The sequence below is a fragment of the Equus quagga genome, chromosome 12, assembly GCF_021613505.1.
Source record: "Equus quagga isolate Etosha38 chromosome 12, UCLA_HA_Equagga_1.0, whole genome shotgun sequence".
Lineage (NCBI taxonomy): Eukaryota > Metazoa > Chordata > Mammalia > Perissodactyla > Equidae > Equus > Equus quagga.
The window spans coordinates 59,285,969-59,304,965 of NC_060278.1; the positions used below are offsets into that span (position 1 = coordinate 59,285,969).

The 18,997-nt window shown below is 41.4% G+C and overlaps 1 long non-coding RNA gene across 1 annotated transcript; it reads right to left on the reverse strand.

The window, feature by feature from the left end:
- Nucleotides 1-1,924: 1,924 nt before the first annotated feature.
- On the reverse strand, nt 1,925-7,769 carry LOC124249035 (uncharacterized). Its single transcript, XR_006891229.1, has 3 exons — nt 7,562-7,769; nt 3,635-3,932; nt 1,925-2,214 (listed from the first exon to the last, which is right to left on the reverse strand). It is a non-coding gene; the product is annotated as an uncharacterized LOC124249035 (long non-coding RNA).
- Nucleotides 7,770-18,997: the final 11,228 nt, after the last annotated feature.

Consider the following 18,997-nt stretch of genomic DNA (forward strand, 5'->3'; position numbering starts at 1 on the left):
ACACGTCTTTTAGATTCTTCTACCTTTAATTGATTCAGCTGGTATTTATTTTATTAAGAGCCTTTCACCTATCAGGCATTATTGAAGGTGTTTACAAATAGAATGAAGAAAATAAAACACAACAAACCTCTCCCCTGCTGGGACATGTTTAATATTCCCTAAGCCTGGGGTTCTGCAGAATGACTCCTCCCAAGGCAGAGCTAAAGATCTGAGCATTCCCAAGGGTTAGTCCTTGACTTAAAAACCAGTGAGCTGTTTTTGTTTGTTAGGTCTTTTTTTTAAATTACTCAATGAAGAATGTAAACCAGGTAGTTCATTGACTGCTTTCTAGACATCAACATGCGAGAAATCAAGGTGGAACATAGTTCTCAAAAAAATTCCTTCTCCGGGGAGCTCCCTGGAAGAAATCACCAGGACGTGAGTCTTCCAGTTAAAAGGAAAAACTGTTGCAACTACTCGAATCAATAAATGACAGCCCCATCATCTCTGCGGCCACATGTGTGGAAATATCCTGGCAGCACAGCCAGTATTTGTGCTAACATTAGAAAAATCAAAATGTGCTGTTTAAGGCTGCCAGGCCCTCTTAAAAGCTTTCCCCTCCCACCATCTCTGAGATGCGATTGGCGCACAGGCAGTAATGGAATAGAAGGCAAAGCCCTCTTTTATCTACAAGGACTATAGCTAAAATTGCCTAGAGAATCTCCTCCCCACATAACTGCATATCATATCTGCAAACAGGAGATTGGGTAATAAGAGGAAACCCAGTAGATTCCACAGCCAACTTTCTGGATCTCAGGCCCTAAGCACTTGATGTTCCCTCGGCTGAAACCCCATTCCCCTGGATATTTACTTAGCTGGCTGCTTCTCACTAAAGCTTCCGAAGCTCTCACTTGACCTCAGAAAGGCCTTCCATCCCTGACAACCCCTGGTAACGTGGATTCACCGCCCCCTCCAGCCTCCCCGCCCTCCACCTTCTGATGTAACTGCATTTGTCACTCAGAAATGATCTTGATTATGCATTTTTTTCGATCTCACTTGAATATAGTTTCGATGAGGACACACGCCTAGTCCGGCTGGTTCTCCACGGCAGGGTCAGGGCCCAGGACGGGGCCCCGAAGAATTCTTAGCATCCGATGAGCCAATGCTTGACCTGAGTCCCGAGTGGTGGCCTACATTGCTTGAAGTCTGAAGATCATTTTTTCAATTGCTCCATTTCAATAAGTTAAATCTCTCATAAGCAAGTCAAAAGCAAGGCTTGTGGCAATTATCCAGAGAATTCAGGTGCAAAAACCCTACTTTGACCTCAAATATCCATTTCAAGAGAAAGTGAATCTTTCCAGTTCCTTCGCTTCTTGCCTTTACTTTGGATGTGTAAATCTGGCTGTAAACAACTCCTTTTCTACTGAAAGTGGGCAATAGGTTTTTCTCCTCCCTCAACAATAGGGGAGTTTAAATTAGTGAAGCTCTAATGAATTGTGGCTAGGTGTGCTCACAATTTGTGGTTTTATTTTTCACTCTTTACTTAAAAAGAACTGGAGGGAGAATGAGAAGCCCTGGGTCTCATTCCAGCTGTGGATCCTGTCCACTCTGCACCTGTTTCTTCAGTTTTTGAATGACAAGGTTTAGCTAAGGATATGTAAAGTTTCTTTCACCACTAAAAAGTAGATATTTCTTATAATTCTACGGGGATTTGTAAGCAAGATTCTACCTTTTTATTTTAACATTAGGGAAGAAAGTGTAGTTCTTTTTTTTTTTTTTAACCATTTCTTAAATGTGTTTTCTCATCTGCTGAATTTTATCACCACAAAGTATTGAAGATTTTTGTAAGCAAAGACTTGTCTGATAGGATTTTATAATCGTTACTTACGCACCAAAATGCTTCAACTGGATTAAAGAGTTAAATGGACAATAACAATATCGAATATTTATTTGCATAGCACCTTCTATGTGTTTCAAAGTATCTTACATATACTGTCACTTAATCCCCATGTCAACTCGATGAAGTAGGTAACAATATAGTCATTTCTGTTTTACTAGTGAAGAAACTGAGGCACACAGGGGTTAAGGATCTTGTTCAAGGCCCACAGCCTATAATGCCAAGTGGAGATTTGAACTGTGCACACAGCTCCAGAGCTCACATGATTAATCACCGTGTCATATCGCCTGGGAGTACGGGATTTTTCCAAACTTGCCACGAGGAAAGATGATGTAAGCCTTAAAAACAAAAAAGAAGGTTTTGATATGTGGATTCATCTACTTAGAAATGAAAACTGTTCTTATTCCAGAAAACAGCATACAAGTAATTTAAAAGGCAAATAAAATCTGGGGAAAGTACTTTTAACATTCATGACATATCAGCTAATATCCTTTCTATATAGAGCTCTTTAAGTAAGAAAAGATCAATACCAGAAAAGAAAAATAGGCAAAGGACATGAATGTACAATGCAAAAAGAATAAATACAAATTGCCAACAAAATTTGAAAGTACCTTCAAACTCTTGGCTGTTGAATAAATACAAATCAAAACAACAAAATAATTTTTTTTTGCCTATAAAACTTACGTTATTTTTAGGGGCTGGCCCAGTGGTGTAGTGGTTATGTTTGCACACTCCACTTTGGCGGCCCAAGGTTTGCAGGTTCGGATCCTGGGCTCAGACCTATGCACGGCCCGTCAAGCCATGCTATGGCGGTGTCCCAAAAAATGGAGGAAGACCAGCACAGGTGTTAACTCAGGACTGATCTTCCTCAGCAAAAAAAACCCAAAAAACATTTTTTTTACGCTAATATTTTTACTAAGGCAGCTCATGGGAATATAATAAACTGGCACGATCTTGCTTGGAATTTTTTTTTCAGTGACCACCTGGAAAGGTAAAAGTAATCATTTATAGATATAGAAAAATACTGATAATTATGAAAATCTTGATAATTATTGAAACTGGCTGACAGGTATGGGAGCTCATTGCATTAGACTCAACTTTTGCTTTATCAATTTTTTTCATATTAAAAATACTTTTAAGAAAATTTTTTTAATTTAAAAACATTCAATTCTTTTTATGCAACAACTCAAAAAGTTTTTGTACAAGATTACTCATCTTAGCCTTACTTATAACAGCCAAAAAAATCACCAAAAATACATTTCTAACAACAGAAACTTGTTTTTAAAATAGTGCCAGATCAACACGATGGAATATTAAACAACCATCAAAAAAAAAACATATTTAGAAAGAATGTTCCATAACATGAGAAAACATTCCTGGTAAAACATCAAGAAGAAACAAAAGGAAGCTACAAGATTTTATGTTTTCCAAAAATATATTTATGTCCTCAAAAAGGCCAAAAGAAAAAGAATTCTCATATTATACACAGATTTTTCTTTGACGGTGGAGTGATTTTTTTTTTTAATTTTTTACACTCTTAAAAATATTTTCCACATTTTTCTGCAATGTTCACGTAGCGATGCTACAACGAGGGGTCAATGTAATCTAAGCGTTGAAGACAGAAAATAAAGAGCAAGAAAGGGAATCACAAAGGTAAAAATTAATTAATCCTATCTGAATCCGTTGAGTTGACTTTCCTGAAAACTCTCAAGAGAGGTGCACCGTGGACGTGACAACATCATGAGATGCACCACTCACCGCTCACAGCTCCCGAAAAGACTCTTCTCTTTATCAAGACCCAGAATTTTACAAGTACTGGCATTTGACTGAACAGAAAGCCTTTCAGGCTCCAAGTTCAAATGACTCAGGGGGCTGCCATCTGAAAACCACATGCGAAGCTCAGGCAGGAGAAGAGTTGTCATTTGGGCCACAGACGATGGATGAGCCTCCACCCTTCCCAGCTCTGAGGTCCACAGAGAACGCGGGCTGGCAGCACCCGTGTGAGCCCGGCTGGCTTTTCCCCATGAGCATGCTGCCCGATCACAGAACGCTGTGTCTGGAGGACGGAGACGTTATAAACAACAAAAATATATATTTTTTAATGTTTGTAATTGTTTTTAATTTGTAAAATTACAGAAAAATTATTAAAAATTTATAACTATTTTTCAGTTCTTTATTATCTGTCCAACACACTAAAAGCAAGCTCCACGAAGGGAGGAATCTTGCTCGTTTTTGTTTTTCTGTTTTTTTAAGCTCAAGTGACTAGGACAACCCGTGGTACATTATTTCTAATTTAATAATCATCTTTTTTTTTTTTAAAGATTGGCTAACAATTGTTGAGCTAATTGTTAGCCAATCTTCTTTTTTTCTGCTTTTTCTCCCCAAATCCCCCCAGTACATAATTGGATATTTTAGTTGTGGGTCCATCTAGTTGTGGCATGTGGGATGCCACTTCAATGTGGCCTGATGAGTGGCACCATGTCCGCGCCCAGGATCCGAACCTGTGAAACCCTGGGCCACCAAATCGGAGTGGCGAACTTAACCACTCGGCCATGGGGCCAGCCCCTAATAATCAGCCTTTTCTTTTTTTAACAAAAATAATTTTGACAGCCAATGATAGAAATAATCATTCCTCATTTTATTTCATTAGTATCAACTCCCACCCTTTTTTTTCCCTTAATGTTCTCTCAAAATAGAAAATCTGCATGCCCCAGCTCAGCAAGTTAGACAATCTACTTTTTTCTATGGCCAGCAATTGAACGGTCAGAGTTTAAAGGTAGGCAAGATGGCTGCGGTTTCCTGATGAATACTCTGCTTTTCCAGATGGAAGAAATTTGAGAAAATTCAACAGAATGTCAAAATGTTTATAGGAAATATGAGATGAGAGAATTGTGTGATACAGAACAGAGAGACAAAATAAACGAATTTAGTCCTTTGCCACCTCTTAGGTCTCGTTAGAAGTCCCCTAACTGCCTGCACTATGTGTCTGAATTTCCTCAACCAGGCGCAGAGTCAAGACGAACCAAAAGCATATACAGAAAGGTGAGGGAAACCTTGTTGTGGATGATGGAAAGCCTGGTGCCTTCCTTTGTCCTGCACATCCGGGTGTTGGGTGCCCACAGACTGACTTTGCATCATCTTGCCGAGTGTATGACTGTCCCTGCCCAGGTGGCAGGAACTACAAGCCTGTAACCTGCTCTGTAGCGTCCAACATCACATATGTGACTGGCTAACAAACAGGACTTGGTGATGGGGGATCCATCATGACTGAGGGGATGTATTTTAAAGCACGTTTGAAAGGTGACAGCTCAGTTGACAAATAATAGAAATGCAATTTTTAGGATTCAACTATTCAAATTATTTCCAAGAGTGTGGTTTTAAAGAAGCAGAGATGAGAGTTTAAATCAGAGATGAAAAGTCAAATACTTCACATCTTTCTCCCTACGGTGTGCATTTAAAAATTTTGACCTTGGTTCTCTCAATTTAATTTTTTTCTTTTCTTTGCTGAGGAAGATTTGCCCTGAGCTAACATCCATGCCAATCTTCTGCTACTTTTTAGTATGTGGGCCACCAGCACAGCATGGCCACTAACAGAGCAGTGTAGGTCCATGCCCAGGAACCAAACCCAGGCCGCTGGAAGTGGAGCACACTGAACTTAACCATTAGGACACCAGGGCTGGCCCTCTCAATTTAAATTTTTAAAAGAAAGAAACCAGGGCCAGCCTGGTGGCATAGTGGTTAAGTTTATGCATTCCACTTCGGCAGCCCAGGGTTTGTGGGTTCAGATCATGGACACAGACCTACACATCTCTCATCAAGCCATATTGTCGTGGCATCCCACATATAAAATAGAGGAAGATTGGCACAGATGTTAGCTTAGTGCCAATCTTCCTCACCAAGAAAAAAAGAAGGAAACCTATATAGGTCTCTTACTTGCTTGTTCTTTTTTTTTTAACCTTTCTTTTTCTCAAACAGACTTCATTTTTTTTTGAGCAGTTTTAGGTTCACAGCAAAATTGAGTGGAAGGTACAGAGATTTCCCATATAACCCCTACTTCATACATGCACTGACTCCCCCATTATCAATATTCCCCACTAGATTGTACATTTGTTACAACTGATGAACCTACATTGACACATCATTATCACCCAGAGTCCATCGTTTACATTAGGGTTCACTTGTGATGTTACACATCTGATGGGTTTAGACAAATATATATCCACGTGAATCCACCATGATAGCATTATACAGAGTAGTTTCACGACCCTAAAAGTGCTCTGTGCTTTGCCTCTCTTGTGTTCTTTTTTTTTTTTTTTGGACTCTTTTGTGTTCTTAAAAGTCCAAATGAACCCTTCATTGTCGTCCTACTCAACAAACACATAAGGGCAAAATTCCCAATACATCTACAATGATGTCTGGCATTCAAATTCAAACAGCTATTAAATAAGATTACTAAGTGAATAAACTTAGTTTTTCTTTAATCATTTAGGGAAAGAGTCTGGCATTCAAGGCTGTTCATAATCAGACTCAGTTTCCCCCCCTAACCTCGTCTACACCAGCCTGTCTTGTTCACTCACTGCTCCTCCAGCACATTTTGCTCCTCCATGTCCCTTCATCCTTCTTTAGGCCACTTCTCACCTGAACGCTCTCCATTCTTCACCTCATCACCCATCCATCCTTCAAGACTCACTTGTGCCCCATCTCACCCAGGAAGCTGCTATGGATCCCCCGCCTGACAGTAACTTTCCCTGCTCTGAATTCTCACTCAGTCACTGTTCTGTCATTTATGTGGCTTCGATTTATATGCTGGTTTTTACTGCTTGTTAAATTCTCGTATGTGTAGGTCTTGCCTCCCCAACTGAATTGTAAACAGTTAAAACACAAGGGCTCTGTTCTCCCCTTAAGAGAAAGCATAGTTCCATGCACAGAGATGCAGCTCACTAAATTCTTTGCATTTTTGACTAAAAGCATCAACCCAAGTCCGTGGTGTGTCCACCACAGGAAAAGTAGGTATAGTCAGAAGACCATAAAGACCATCTCTTTATGCCTCAATTGAACTAGAACAGAACCATAAACCTGGACCAGTTTCATTCACTATGGCGAATCCACATTTCTCTCCCAGCAAAGCATCCCAACTATTCTTGAGCACACTGATTCCACCTGAACTAGATGTTCAAATGGCCCACAGCTAACCGGGCCAGCCTTTCCCCAAACTCCACATCCAGCTGGTTCACCATATTCCTCCACGGGTCACTGGAATTGTATATGACAAATTATTAGCACTAGGCTACATTTCCTCTGAAACCAACCTGCCCTGATACGCCCGGTCCTTCTGGAAGATAAAGTACTTTTAAAATATTTTTGGACAAACAAATAGATTTTCAGCATAATCTCTCATGGAGTTCTATAGATGTGAAAACAATTATAACATAAAAGGGCTCAATTGAGAAGGGTGTGTTTGTATAATGAGGATAACCTCTCTTGGTTGACTTAAGGCAATTTTCTGCTTAAAAGCTCTTTTAGTGCTGTTGTAAGAAACCTCCCCTCCCCTTTACTTTTTCAAGCCCATCCCTTAGAAGAAAAGAAAATATGGTTGGTGATCATTAGCCAGTTTTATTTTATTTGCTAAGATAAGATTTACAGCTTTCAAGTAAGACTAAACTCTTGTGCACTACCCACAATTACCTCGGGACACAGAAGATGGTGACCAAGTTTCTTTGTAAATGCTGGACTCTCCCAAGACAGTGAAAATTCCTGGACGCCACCTGCCCCAGTGACCTCAAAGAAATGGTCAAATCACAGCTCATTACTGATTAGAACAGTCACATAACAGAAGGTAACGTGTGGAAAATAAGTTATCATGAGACAATGGAAAAGGAAAGATTACTTTTAAATGGTGTTGGGCTAACTAGACAACTCTGTGGGCAGGAAAAAGGAGGCAAAACAATGACTTATATTCACGCATAAAGGCAAACACCACATCAACTAGTTCTTAAATCATTAAAAACTAGCAAATAGGTCTTTGGAAGAGTGATAATAATATGTTCTTCAGATTTGACACAATAGAAGAAAATGTGAAAGAAAAGATACCTGGATCAAATAAGATAAAATATTTAAATTTCTATACAATAAAAAATTCAAGATTGGAGGAAAATCAGTATAAATGTCAAACAAACAGTGTTATCAATAGCTCTTCTTAAGGGTTAAGGATAACAAAATGCCAAAAAACAAAAGGATGGAAGATGGAAAGAGCCACACAAAAGAAAATGAAAAGTATAAAACAGCACGTGAAAGAAGGATTCAACTTGTTAGTGGTTAAGGAAATAATACTAATAAATACTAATAACAGCAGTAATAACGATTAACAGTTATGGGCTAGGAACTGGGCTCAACATTTTGCAGGGGTTCTCTTATTTCATCTTCACAACAAACCTAAGTGGATACCTGCTCCTTCCCATTTTACAGACAATGAAACTGAGGCTTAGCAATGTTAGTAACTTATCCAAAGTCACATAACTAGCATTTGGTTAAATAGCAATGTGAACCCAAGCAGTGTGATTACAGATCTTCATATACTCAGGATACCTATTTACAACTGATTATCTGTAACGTGGACAGATGGTGGTGGGGCCAGCCAGCTGACAGGTTGACCAGGACAAACCGATATGACTCCTAGGAAAGAAATGGCCACATGTATTAAGCTGGAACGATGCTCACACATCTGTACTGATTATCTCGTTTCTTAGCAATTCATCCTAAAAAAATAATCCAAAAGAAGAAAAAAAGTTAATTTCACAAAGATGTCTACTGCATATTAACTCAAAATAGTAAACAGTTGGAAACCACCATTTTCAGAAAGATGGAAATTATTAAGTAAATGCTAAAATACAAGGTAATACTTAAAGATAGATAAGTATTCTTTGTACAATATTCACTATAATTACAATGATCTAAAATGCAAATGAAGATTGAAAGGGAATACAGGAAAAATGGAAACATCTATACTTGGATGTTTCACAAGCATCTCAAACTAAATGTGTCCAAGCTGAACTTAGAATCTTTATCCGAATTTTGTGGGGGGAAAAAAGTCCACATAAAAAAATTCTAATCCTTTCCATAGAAACACAGATAAGTATGATCTTACATTCTAGTCATCCTTCTTGTTTGATTTGAGCCAATGTATTTAGAAAGGTCGCACAAAATGTGTTAAATTTAAGCAAAACGCCTAGTAACAATTCTCATCCTGTCTGAGTCCAGTTTTGGATCCTTAACGTGAGCATAATATATATGTGTCTATCCAATGTATCGATCCACGCTATGCTCCCTTGTTCACATTCTGGTATCTTGATCCTGGAATCCCTTATTCTAACATCTTGATTCATCTTCAGCATCAGAATTTATCCATTCCTTTAAAATAATATTAAGTGTGAAATGGAATGTAATACATTATCTGACTACTTTAGCTACGTTCTCCCTCCAGAGTAAAAGCAGCACGTTCCAACGGAACTTTCCGCAGTGACGGAAATGTCCTGTACTAGCATCGTCCGTTACAGTAGCCACTAGCCAGGCAGGGCTGTAAAGCTCTTGAAACGTGGCTAGTGCAACGGAGGAAATAAATCTAACTTCAACTAATTTAAAAATTTAAGTAGCTAATGGCTACTGTATTGGACAGTACACATTTAGAGAATCCTTATCAATGGCTAGATTGATTACTTGTTATCTTTTTATACTTGAGCTTCTCATCTCTGGAACCAGAAAAGTCATCTTTAATATCAGACAAACACATGTTAAAATGACCTCAGTTCCCATTTCAGAGACAAGCAGCAATTGCTTGAACCAAGGTCCCCGGAGCAAATTAATGATATCCCACAGATACGCTGACTTCAGTTTCATCACGTCAGTTGATTCGTTCATTCCAAGGGAAGCCTAGTAATTTAGAAGGTAGCATCAAATTGAAAACTTAGACAGAATGCTTTGGGATGATCAACGGCAATATATAGAGCTAACTTTAATGTGAAATTAGTACTGCCAACTTCCCCCTCTCCACCTCACCACCAAAACCACCATCTGCACTTCACTACGGGCCACGCACCACACTTAAATCGACACAGTGGTTTGCATGAGATTGGCGCAGATCTGAATGTTCTCTGGAGAAACCCAGTGCTCTGCAACAACTATAATTTAGTCTTGCCAGCACGATTGCGTCCTGGCCAATGGTAGCAAGAGTCTTCACATTGGCCCAGTATGTCAGAAAGGCTTGTTGTCTCCAGCTATCCCTTCTGCCCTTTCACTGTAAATAAAATCTTCACTTTTAACTAGATATGTGATCATTACAAAACAAAATATATTTCCCAGCCACCTTTACCACCACGTGGCTGTGTATCTAAGATCTGACCGGTGGGATATAAGCAAAAACAGTGTGTGCAAACTCCTGGATAAGAGCAGGCTCTGATTCACCCTGAACTTTCTTTCTGCTGGGTGGAATGTGGCCATGATGGTCAGAGCTAAAGCAGGTGTCTTAGACAGTATGAAAGGCACTTCTGGAAAGAAAGAAGAACCCTGGGTCTTTGACGTTCATGGACCTGCCATACCGGATCTGGATTACCTATGTTTATGTGAGAGAGAAATAAACTGCTGTCTCGTTTGGCATAGTGGAGCCAAATCCTAACTAGTACCGTCATTCCACTGGACTCAAAAAAGCTGTTGCAGTTCTCAGGAGCTTCTTTAGGATTATCGTCAACGTAGGAGGCATCTTTATCATCACCAGAAGAAACTATAGTAATGCCTGTTCTAGGAGAGCCATAGTAACAAACTCTGCATTAATAAAATTGGAAAAGCTGCTTCTGACTTCCTGAAGTCCCTCTGGAAGGCAGCACAATGGGAATCGAAGAGATGCAATGCAGAGCAAAGCTATTTTCTGGCTTACAGGATGGCAATTCTGGGAATTCCAAGTCTCGTTGAATGCAACATGAGGACTTTGCCCTGGAAGCAGCCTTTGATGTGTAAATATTCTTGAGGAACTGAGACCAACCCAGGCAAACCCCAAAGAGGGGGAAACAGGTGGCCCACTGGCTGGAAGCCTGCCTCTCAAGTTGGTACATCCCCACAGACTCCACTGAGCTTCCCTCCTATCTACTTCCGTCCCTCCCTCCTGACCAGAGGAACCAATGGCTCCTGGAGCTTGAGGCCAGTGTAAGAAAAGAGGAGACTGAGCATAACTGGAATTTCAATACACATCTGTTTACCATCTCCTACACTGGCTCCATCACAGAAGGGACTACGACTGGATTCTTTACTGAAGCATCCCCATGCTTCAAACAGTGTCTGCTCATGGTAGGAACTCATAAATGCTTTCTGAAATATTACTCATTGACTCATGAATTTTAACTCATGAATGAACGACTTAGGGTGGTGGGATTGTGTTATAACCTTTTTGCTTTTGTGATATTAAAACATTCTTCTTACAAGATTAAAATTGGAAGCTGGGATTCACTTGTGTAATGTTTTTCTAGATAAAGCAAACATTGCGAGAGAGAGATGACATTTTCATCCCATAAGCGTTTATTGAGTGGCTATTACTCACTGGGAACTGAATTGGGTGCAATGGCGGACACCGGCAAAAATAAGACGAAAAGTCCTTGCCCTCAAAGAGCCAGTCTATGGTACAGGACGAAGGACATGTCCACCCAGAACTACTCCAGGGAAGCAGATGACAAGCTCTATGAAGGAGGCGGAGGGCTGACTTCTAGCTTGAGGAGCTCAGGGTCTCCTGTGGGCTTCCCATCACCAGACACCTCTCATTTCTGATTAACTTCCTGCTAACTTGCCCAAATCTCATACTGAACAGGAAAAATTCCTAGAGAATCAGGGTTTATGTTTTATCGACCATAGTATCTCCAAGACTAGTATACGGACTTAGCATAAGCACTTGATAAATATTGGTTAAATAAACAATGAAGGAACTGCAAGGCAACAAAAACCTTTTGTCACGAATCTTTGCCCTCCCTTTTTGGTGTATAGTCCTGGGTACTCCAGAGAACGAAGACCAAACAGGCCTATTAAAACCACTTTACATGTGAAAATTCCATAATGAACACGAACTCCAGTTGGACAAGAAGAGATGAAGCAATCCCATGAGGACTGTTTATGAGAGGATAAGAAAGAGTTAAACAGCAAGAAAATATCCCTCTGCGTGTCTCTCTGTGAGACAGAACCCAAAAGTTCAACTCAGCGCAAGCTTGCTCTGCCTGCAGATATAAATGTTCCCACGACGAGCCTTACGGTCAAAATGCAAGTATCTCCAAGACAGCAGAGGAGTCTCGGTGCTCCCCCCACAGGTGCCAGGCGGCAGTCTGAAGGCAAGATGGCGATTTCACCACTCGATTCCATTTGACGTATATTTGTCTGCTGAATTTAGATTAAAGCAGAAAGAAGAGAAAGGTAAAAACAGCAACTAAACTGGTTCATTTTTTTTTTTTTTAAGATTTTATTTTTCCTTTCTCTCCCAAAGCCCCCCGGTCCATAGTTGTGTATTTTTAGTTGTGGGTCGTTCTAGTTGTGGCATGTAGGACGCTGCCTCACCGTGGCTTGATGAGCAGAGCCATGTCTGTGCCCAGGATTCGAACCAGCGAAACCATGGGCCACCAAAGCGGAGCGCGTGAACTCAACCACTCGGCCACGGGGCCGGCGCCATAAACTGGCTCATTTTTATGGATGTCAAAGGAGAGGGTGAGCCGCTGGGAAAGAGCCATCTTAAGGAACCAATTCTGTATGATCTTTAATTAAAACTAAGATGAGTAAAATTACGATGTTCATTTTCCACACGGGTTGATATTCCGTACTTATTATAAACTTATAAATCTTATTTCTTTTCTTAAAAATCACAAGACCTTGGGCCAGCCAGTGGTGCAGCGGTTAAGTGCGCACGTGCCGCTTCAGCGGCCCCGGGCTCGCCAGTTGAGATCCCGGGTGCAGACATGGCACCGCTTGGCACGCCATGCTGTGGTAGGCGTCCCATGTATAAAGTAGAGGAAGATGGGCAGGGATGTTAGCTCAGGGCCAGTCTTCCTCTGCAAAAAGAGGAGGATTGGCAGCAGAAGTTAGCTCAGGGCTAATCTTCCTCAAAAAAAAAAAAAAAAATCACAAGACCAAGGGAGAGAGAATGATTTAGTGAAGGAATTAGAGGAGTATTTCCACGTAACATTCTTGGTCCTTCCCCAGTGGCTCTCTGTGACGTAAAAATCCACAAATCCCAGTCTTGGCAAGAGCTGCCTGCTGGAGTCTTGAAGACCCATCATTCATAACAGCAAGAGCTGCCCCTGACAATAGTTCTGACAAGAATAACTGTCCTGGGTGCTTTAAATAGATCCTTCTTAATCCATTTTAAATCCTGAAAGGTGGGGATTATCACCCCATTTTATAGAGGAGGAAACTGAAGTTTCAGGGGGTTTAGAAATTTACCCAAGATCAGACAGTAAGTGCCAGAGTTAGGACTGAAATCTCAATCAGTGTGACTCCAAAACCCACGCTCTTTCCCCAACTTGACGTCATCAAGTAAAAACAGCATAGACATGAGTAGCAACCAGCGTCCATGCAGCTGCCGGAGCAGATTTGGAAAATGGTAAGAATAATGTCAACCATGCTTACCAGTGGCATCTGTTGCATAAAACCTGGGTTGTTTCATAACCTGGGCCTGGGGAGCACCACAGGCATCCTGTGCTCTGCACTGTATCCTCTCCTCTCTCTCCCATCACGCACATGGTGATTCCCCCGAGCCATTCCCCCTGAATACATCCACACTCTTCAATCCACGAGTGATCGTGTCTAGTCCATCTTTGCACCCGTCACACTCAGTGCATTCACAAGGGGCTGCCTTGTCTTCTTCGTGTCTCAAAGAAAGAATGCGACATAAATGGAACCCCTCAAGCTCATGGGTATTATCATGTGTATCATGACTTCACATGCTGGTTTTCATACCAGCCTCTTCCTCCTATTGTTTCCAGCACCTGGAGACAGGTAACATTTATCGAGCACCACTGTATGCCATCACTCTGCTAAGTCCTTCACATTCGTTGTCCCGCATAATTCTCACCACAACTCCGTCATGTGAGCACTATTACAGACACCATTTCACAAATGAAGGAAGAAGGCTGAAAGAAGCTTAAGCGGTTGGGCTGCCATTGAAAGCCAGGCAATCCAAGCCCACACTCTTCCCCACCGTGCTGGACGGCGTAGACAGCTCCCCCCCACGGTTTCCACCTACTCACATCCTAGCTAACCTTCAAGTCCCAGCTGGAGGTTCAAAGGCTGTTCAGCACTGACTCGCATCTCCTATTGCTCATTATTGTTTCATGTCCTTTACTCCCCTCAACCAGACTCTGAATTCCTTAAGGTTGGGACTCATCTCTCACATTGCACTACCCATAGCACTTGGATCAGTGATAAACACACAATAGGCACTCTACAGAATGCTTATGGGATCAATTGCCGCTTTTAAACACTCAGTGAAGGGCCAGCCCCATGGCCGAGTGCTTAAGTTCACACGCTCTGCTTTGGCGGCCCAGGGTTTCACCAGTTCAGGTCCTGGGAGTGGACCCAGCACCACTCATCAGGCCATGCTGAGGTGGCATTCCACATGCCACAACTAGAAGGACCCACAACTAAAAATATACAACTATGTACTGGGGGCTTTGGGGAGAAGAAGGAAAAATTAAAAATCTCAACCACTCAGTGAGAGTTAACACCATCTTAAGGCAGGCAGAGCAGTGTAGTGAAATAAACCAGACGCCTGGGGGGCTGGCCCCATGGCCTAGTGGTTAAGTTTGGCGTGCTCCGTTTCGGTGGCCTGGGTTCAATTCCTGGGCACAGACCTACACCACTTGTCAGCAGCCATGCTGTGGTGGAGACCCACATACAAAATAGAGGAAGATGGGCACAGATGTTAGCTCGGGGTGAATCTTTCTCAATGAAAAGAGGAAGACTGGCACAGATGCCGGCTCAGGGTGAATCTTCCTCAGGGAAAAAAAAATAAATAGATGCCTGGGAGTGAAACTCTGGTTCTTACTAGTTGAGTAACTTGGGGAATTTATTTACTTTCTCTTGGACTCAATATCTTCATTTGCACATGATGTAGACACATGCCTCATTTGGGTTATTGTAAGGATTAAATCATTAAATGAGAAAATCATCTTAAATACTTAGCATATTGCCTACCAGCTGATGGTGCTCACTAATATAGCTCACAAAGACCCCCAAAGCCCATTGGTAATCATCAGGATAGGCTAGGTTATGCTGCAGTGACAAACAAGGTAGTAACCTTGGTGAGTTAACACAGGGGTGATGTATTTCTCGCTCACTCAAAGTCTCAGGGTCTGGGTGACTCTGTAGGGACGACAGTCTTCTCTGTAGCAGCTCAGCCATCTATGCTGAAAAAGCTTTGTCATCTGGTACCGTCTGGAAGACACAGCCTCTCTGGTTCACGTGGAAAGGGAAAAGAGCTCTGGAGAGCCTCACTCTGACAACAAAATGTTACATCCCAGAAGTATCACACAATGGTCACTTCTGCTCACATGTTCTCGGCCAAAGACATTCACACACGTGGCCGCGCCCAGCTTCAAAGAGGCGGGGAAATGCTGTCTTCCTCTGTGCGTGGAAACGTCGGTAAACAGCCGCTATACCGTATTGGGCAGGAAGTTAAATCATGGTGAATGAAGACTTGAAATGGAACATTCTGTCACAAGAGAGGAGGAGCAAACAGACTGAACTTTCCTACCTCTGAGCGAGCGCGAGGCCCTGAAATGTGAAGTGGGCATTTGGTTTGAGTCCCAGCTCGGGTCCTAACTGGGTGTGCCCTCATTGTGGCTCAGTTGATTGTTCTGTGTTTTGTTTCCCCGTCCATAAGAAGGGCGGGCCATGTAGATCCCACCTCCCATGTTTCACTACAGACCACATAGGTTTTAAAAACTTAAATGGAAATTGAATTTTAAGTGAAAATTTAGAGCAGATGAGTCAATTCATCTAATTGTCTTAAAGACTTTAGGATGACTTTTATTTATAAGAGTAGAAAACAAAAGTGAAATAAAGAGAAGGGAAAAAAAACCCAGATGCCTGATTCAACTGGCAAGTTCCCCGGTTGTTATTTGATGAGGTTGAACAGTAACGGTAGTGAGAGGCGCGTGCTCTGAGCTCCTTCCTTCAGCTCTGCCACAGTCCAGATTCCCCTCCCTGGAACAACCGTGCCCACCTGAAGTGCTTTTATGCTCGCTACTCCGTCATTGAGCTCCTCTGGTCTTCCCTGCCACCTCTGCGGGGGGTCTACGGGATCAGAAATGGAACCAGAAAGCTTTCCTGTGGGTCATTTCCTGCAACTTCCAAGCAGCAAGAACTTCACTGCTAACACAAAATAGACCCTGAAAAGACCTGATCTCCTCTCACCACGTGGCTTCATGTGTCTTAAGGCTGACACTTAGTGGATACGCCACAGATAAAGATCCCACCCTGGACAAAGTTATAAGGAAACCAAGGGTAGGACAAGTCTTATATCCACCTTCAGCCTCCCCCATACCCCACCTTCTCCCGGAGAGTGTTCTTCCTACCAAGTGAAGCTCGGGTCCTGGAACCAGACCACCTGATGACTAGCTTTGTCATTTCCTAGCTGTGTGACCTTAGGCAAGTTGCTTAGCATCTCTGGGCTTTAGTTTCCTCACATGTAAAATAGGGTAATAACAGTGCTTACTTCACGGGGATGTTGTGATGCTGTAAGGGTTAACTGAGCTAACACTTTTGAACTATGTCTGGCATATAGTAATGATCGAGAAATGTCCACTCTCACAATGATCAATAATAATTAATGATAATAATAATAATGATGATGATGATGATGATGATATAAAGAGTACTTTAACCTGATCTGCCATCCTGGTGCTTTGTACCATTGAAAATCTGCCTTCCCAGCATTGCCTACAGACTAAAATCATAATGGGTTGGTGTGTTGTCCCACTGACTTTTAAGTAGGTCCAATTATTTGTTAACTCCTAAAAGAGGCAAGGAAACTCAGGCACTATGGCAGATCGGTGAAGAAAGATCCAGAAACAAACAGCTTTTTCTGTGTCCCTTGACAAAAAAAAAAGTCATTTTTCGGTGATTTTGACACTAACCAGGTAACTAAAGAACTCTGCTTCAGCAACTTATCAATTAATACCATCAGGGAAATACTTCAAAACCTGAAACTTATATTTTCTCAAATTACAAAGGAGATCAATTCAAATTCCAGTCCTATTGAATGTGAGGCCCTGGGCAGGAGAGAGGGGGCAAAGAATTACGGGTCACAGTCCTTTTCCTTGAGAGAGTCACAGACAGCACAGGCTTTCTCAAGGAATTCAATTTTAAATATACAAGAATACATAACAACTCAATAAAGTTGGGGAAAAAGAATAAACAACAATACAAAACACCAGCCAAAAAGAATGGCACATTATGTAATTAATTGCTAAATGAGAGGCACCGACAATAAATTTGTCAAATATTGATGAAGCTGATTAAATAATTTAATCAAAAGCAGCCCGTGTATTTGTGAATCCGAGAACTGACTCTAGTGAGGTCAGGATCGGGACCAAGTCACTGTGGCTTTTGCTGACTGCTGGGGCTGGATCATGCTGAACCATCACTTAGTCTCATTCTGGTTCTATTTCTTGATCCGAAAATTGAGGCCAGCAGGTTAAACCAGCCTAGAGACAGATTCTGAAAAATAATTAATCTACCAGAAGGACAGGAAAAGGCTCTCCTAATGGTACAGAGGAAAGAAATTTACACCATGGCATGAGTTCAAGTGATTCCAAGCAGGATGTGGAAATTAAGCCTCATTAAAATAGCAAAAAGTAGAGAGTACGGAAGACCCCAAATGGGCTCCCGCATTACTAATGATATTTCATGAGCAATTTAAGTAAGTTTCACCACTCTGATGGGCTGGTCCTTTTATTGTGCATGAAACATTATTAAAATGAATTAAGCGCTTAGGCATGGGGGATTGTACAGTTTTCTGAAAAGCTACCTCTTTTTGGGATCGTTGCTCAATTAAAAATAGAAGAGAAAATTCATAGAGATAATTATGAATCTAAGGGGGTAGGATTTTGGTCACTCTCTTCGGTCTTTTATATCTCTCAAAAAAACAATATATCTTTTGTAGCTTGTAACTTTCCCAAGGCTCACCAGGAAGAGCCCTGAAAATAGATACTTAACATCAAATTGTGCCTTAATGGACACTAAGTATTGGCAACGATTGGGGCTTTACTCAATGAATACAAAATATTGCCACAATTTAACTTTACTAACTCAGCCAAACCAACTTTAGAAAACCTTAAGTTCCCCAGGGACACTGGAATATCAGCTAAACAGAGTTATCTGACGTGGTCAGGTCAAGGCAAATTATCTGCTCATTCTAGGGGCATCCTAACCATCAACTCCCAGTTCTTAATAACCTAATTCAACCTGAATCCTTTTCTTTTTTTCCTCTAAGCAACCAGCGGAAGCCTATATAATTCTCATCTTATAAAAAGAATTCATTTAAAGGTTTGAAAGTTAATGGTTAAACCCATTGTTTGTGGTTCCATGAATACAGGTCACAATAGTAACAAGCCTTTAGACAGAAGGTACATAAAGAGGTAGTGAGCAGTTCAGGACCTTATTACAACATGTCTATCAAACCCAGAGGAACAAACAATGTGTCTGATTGATTTAAAAAAAAAAAAAACAAAAAGGTCTGGCAGACAGCTCTCACCGTGCCATTAGCCCCAAACCTTGCCCAAATTACAACTGGAAGTTGAAGCAAAAGCTTTCCTAACTCAACTCCCCAGGATCAGCTCCCTTTAGGGCAAAACTCTCAGTTACATTCAAGATTCTCATCTTTCCTCCCACAGGTTCAGCTGCTGGTGACCCAGAAGTGTCAATGCATAAACAGTCGTCCAAAGGATGGACAGACCTATGGAGAAAAAACAAGACCCACTCACCCTGCCCCCAACAACACACAACATAAAAGCTTCCTTTCACTTTAAACACTCCTGTTTCAGCCATTCTCTCATCTTCTTATGGGAAAGGCCAGATACTAACACCACAAATGAACAATAT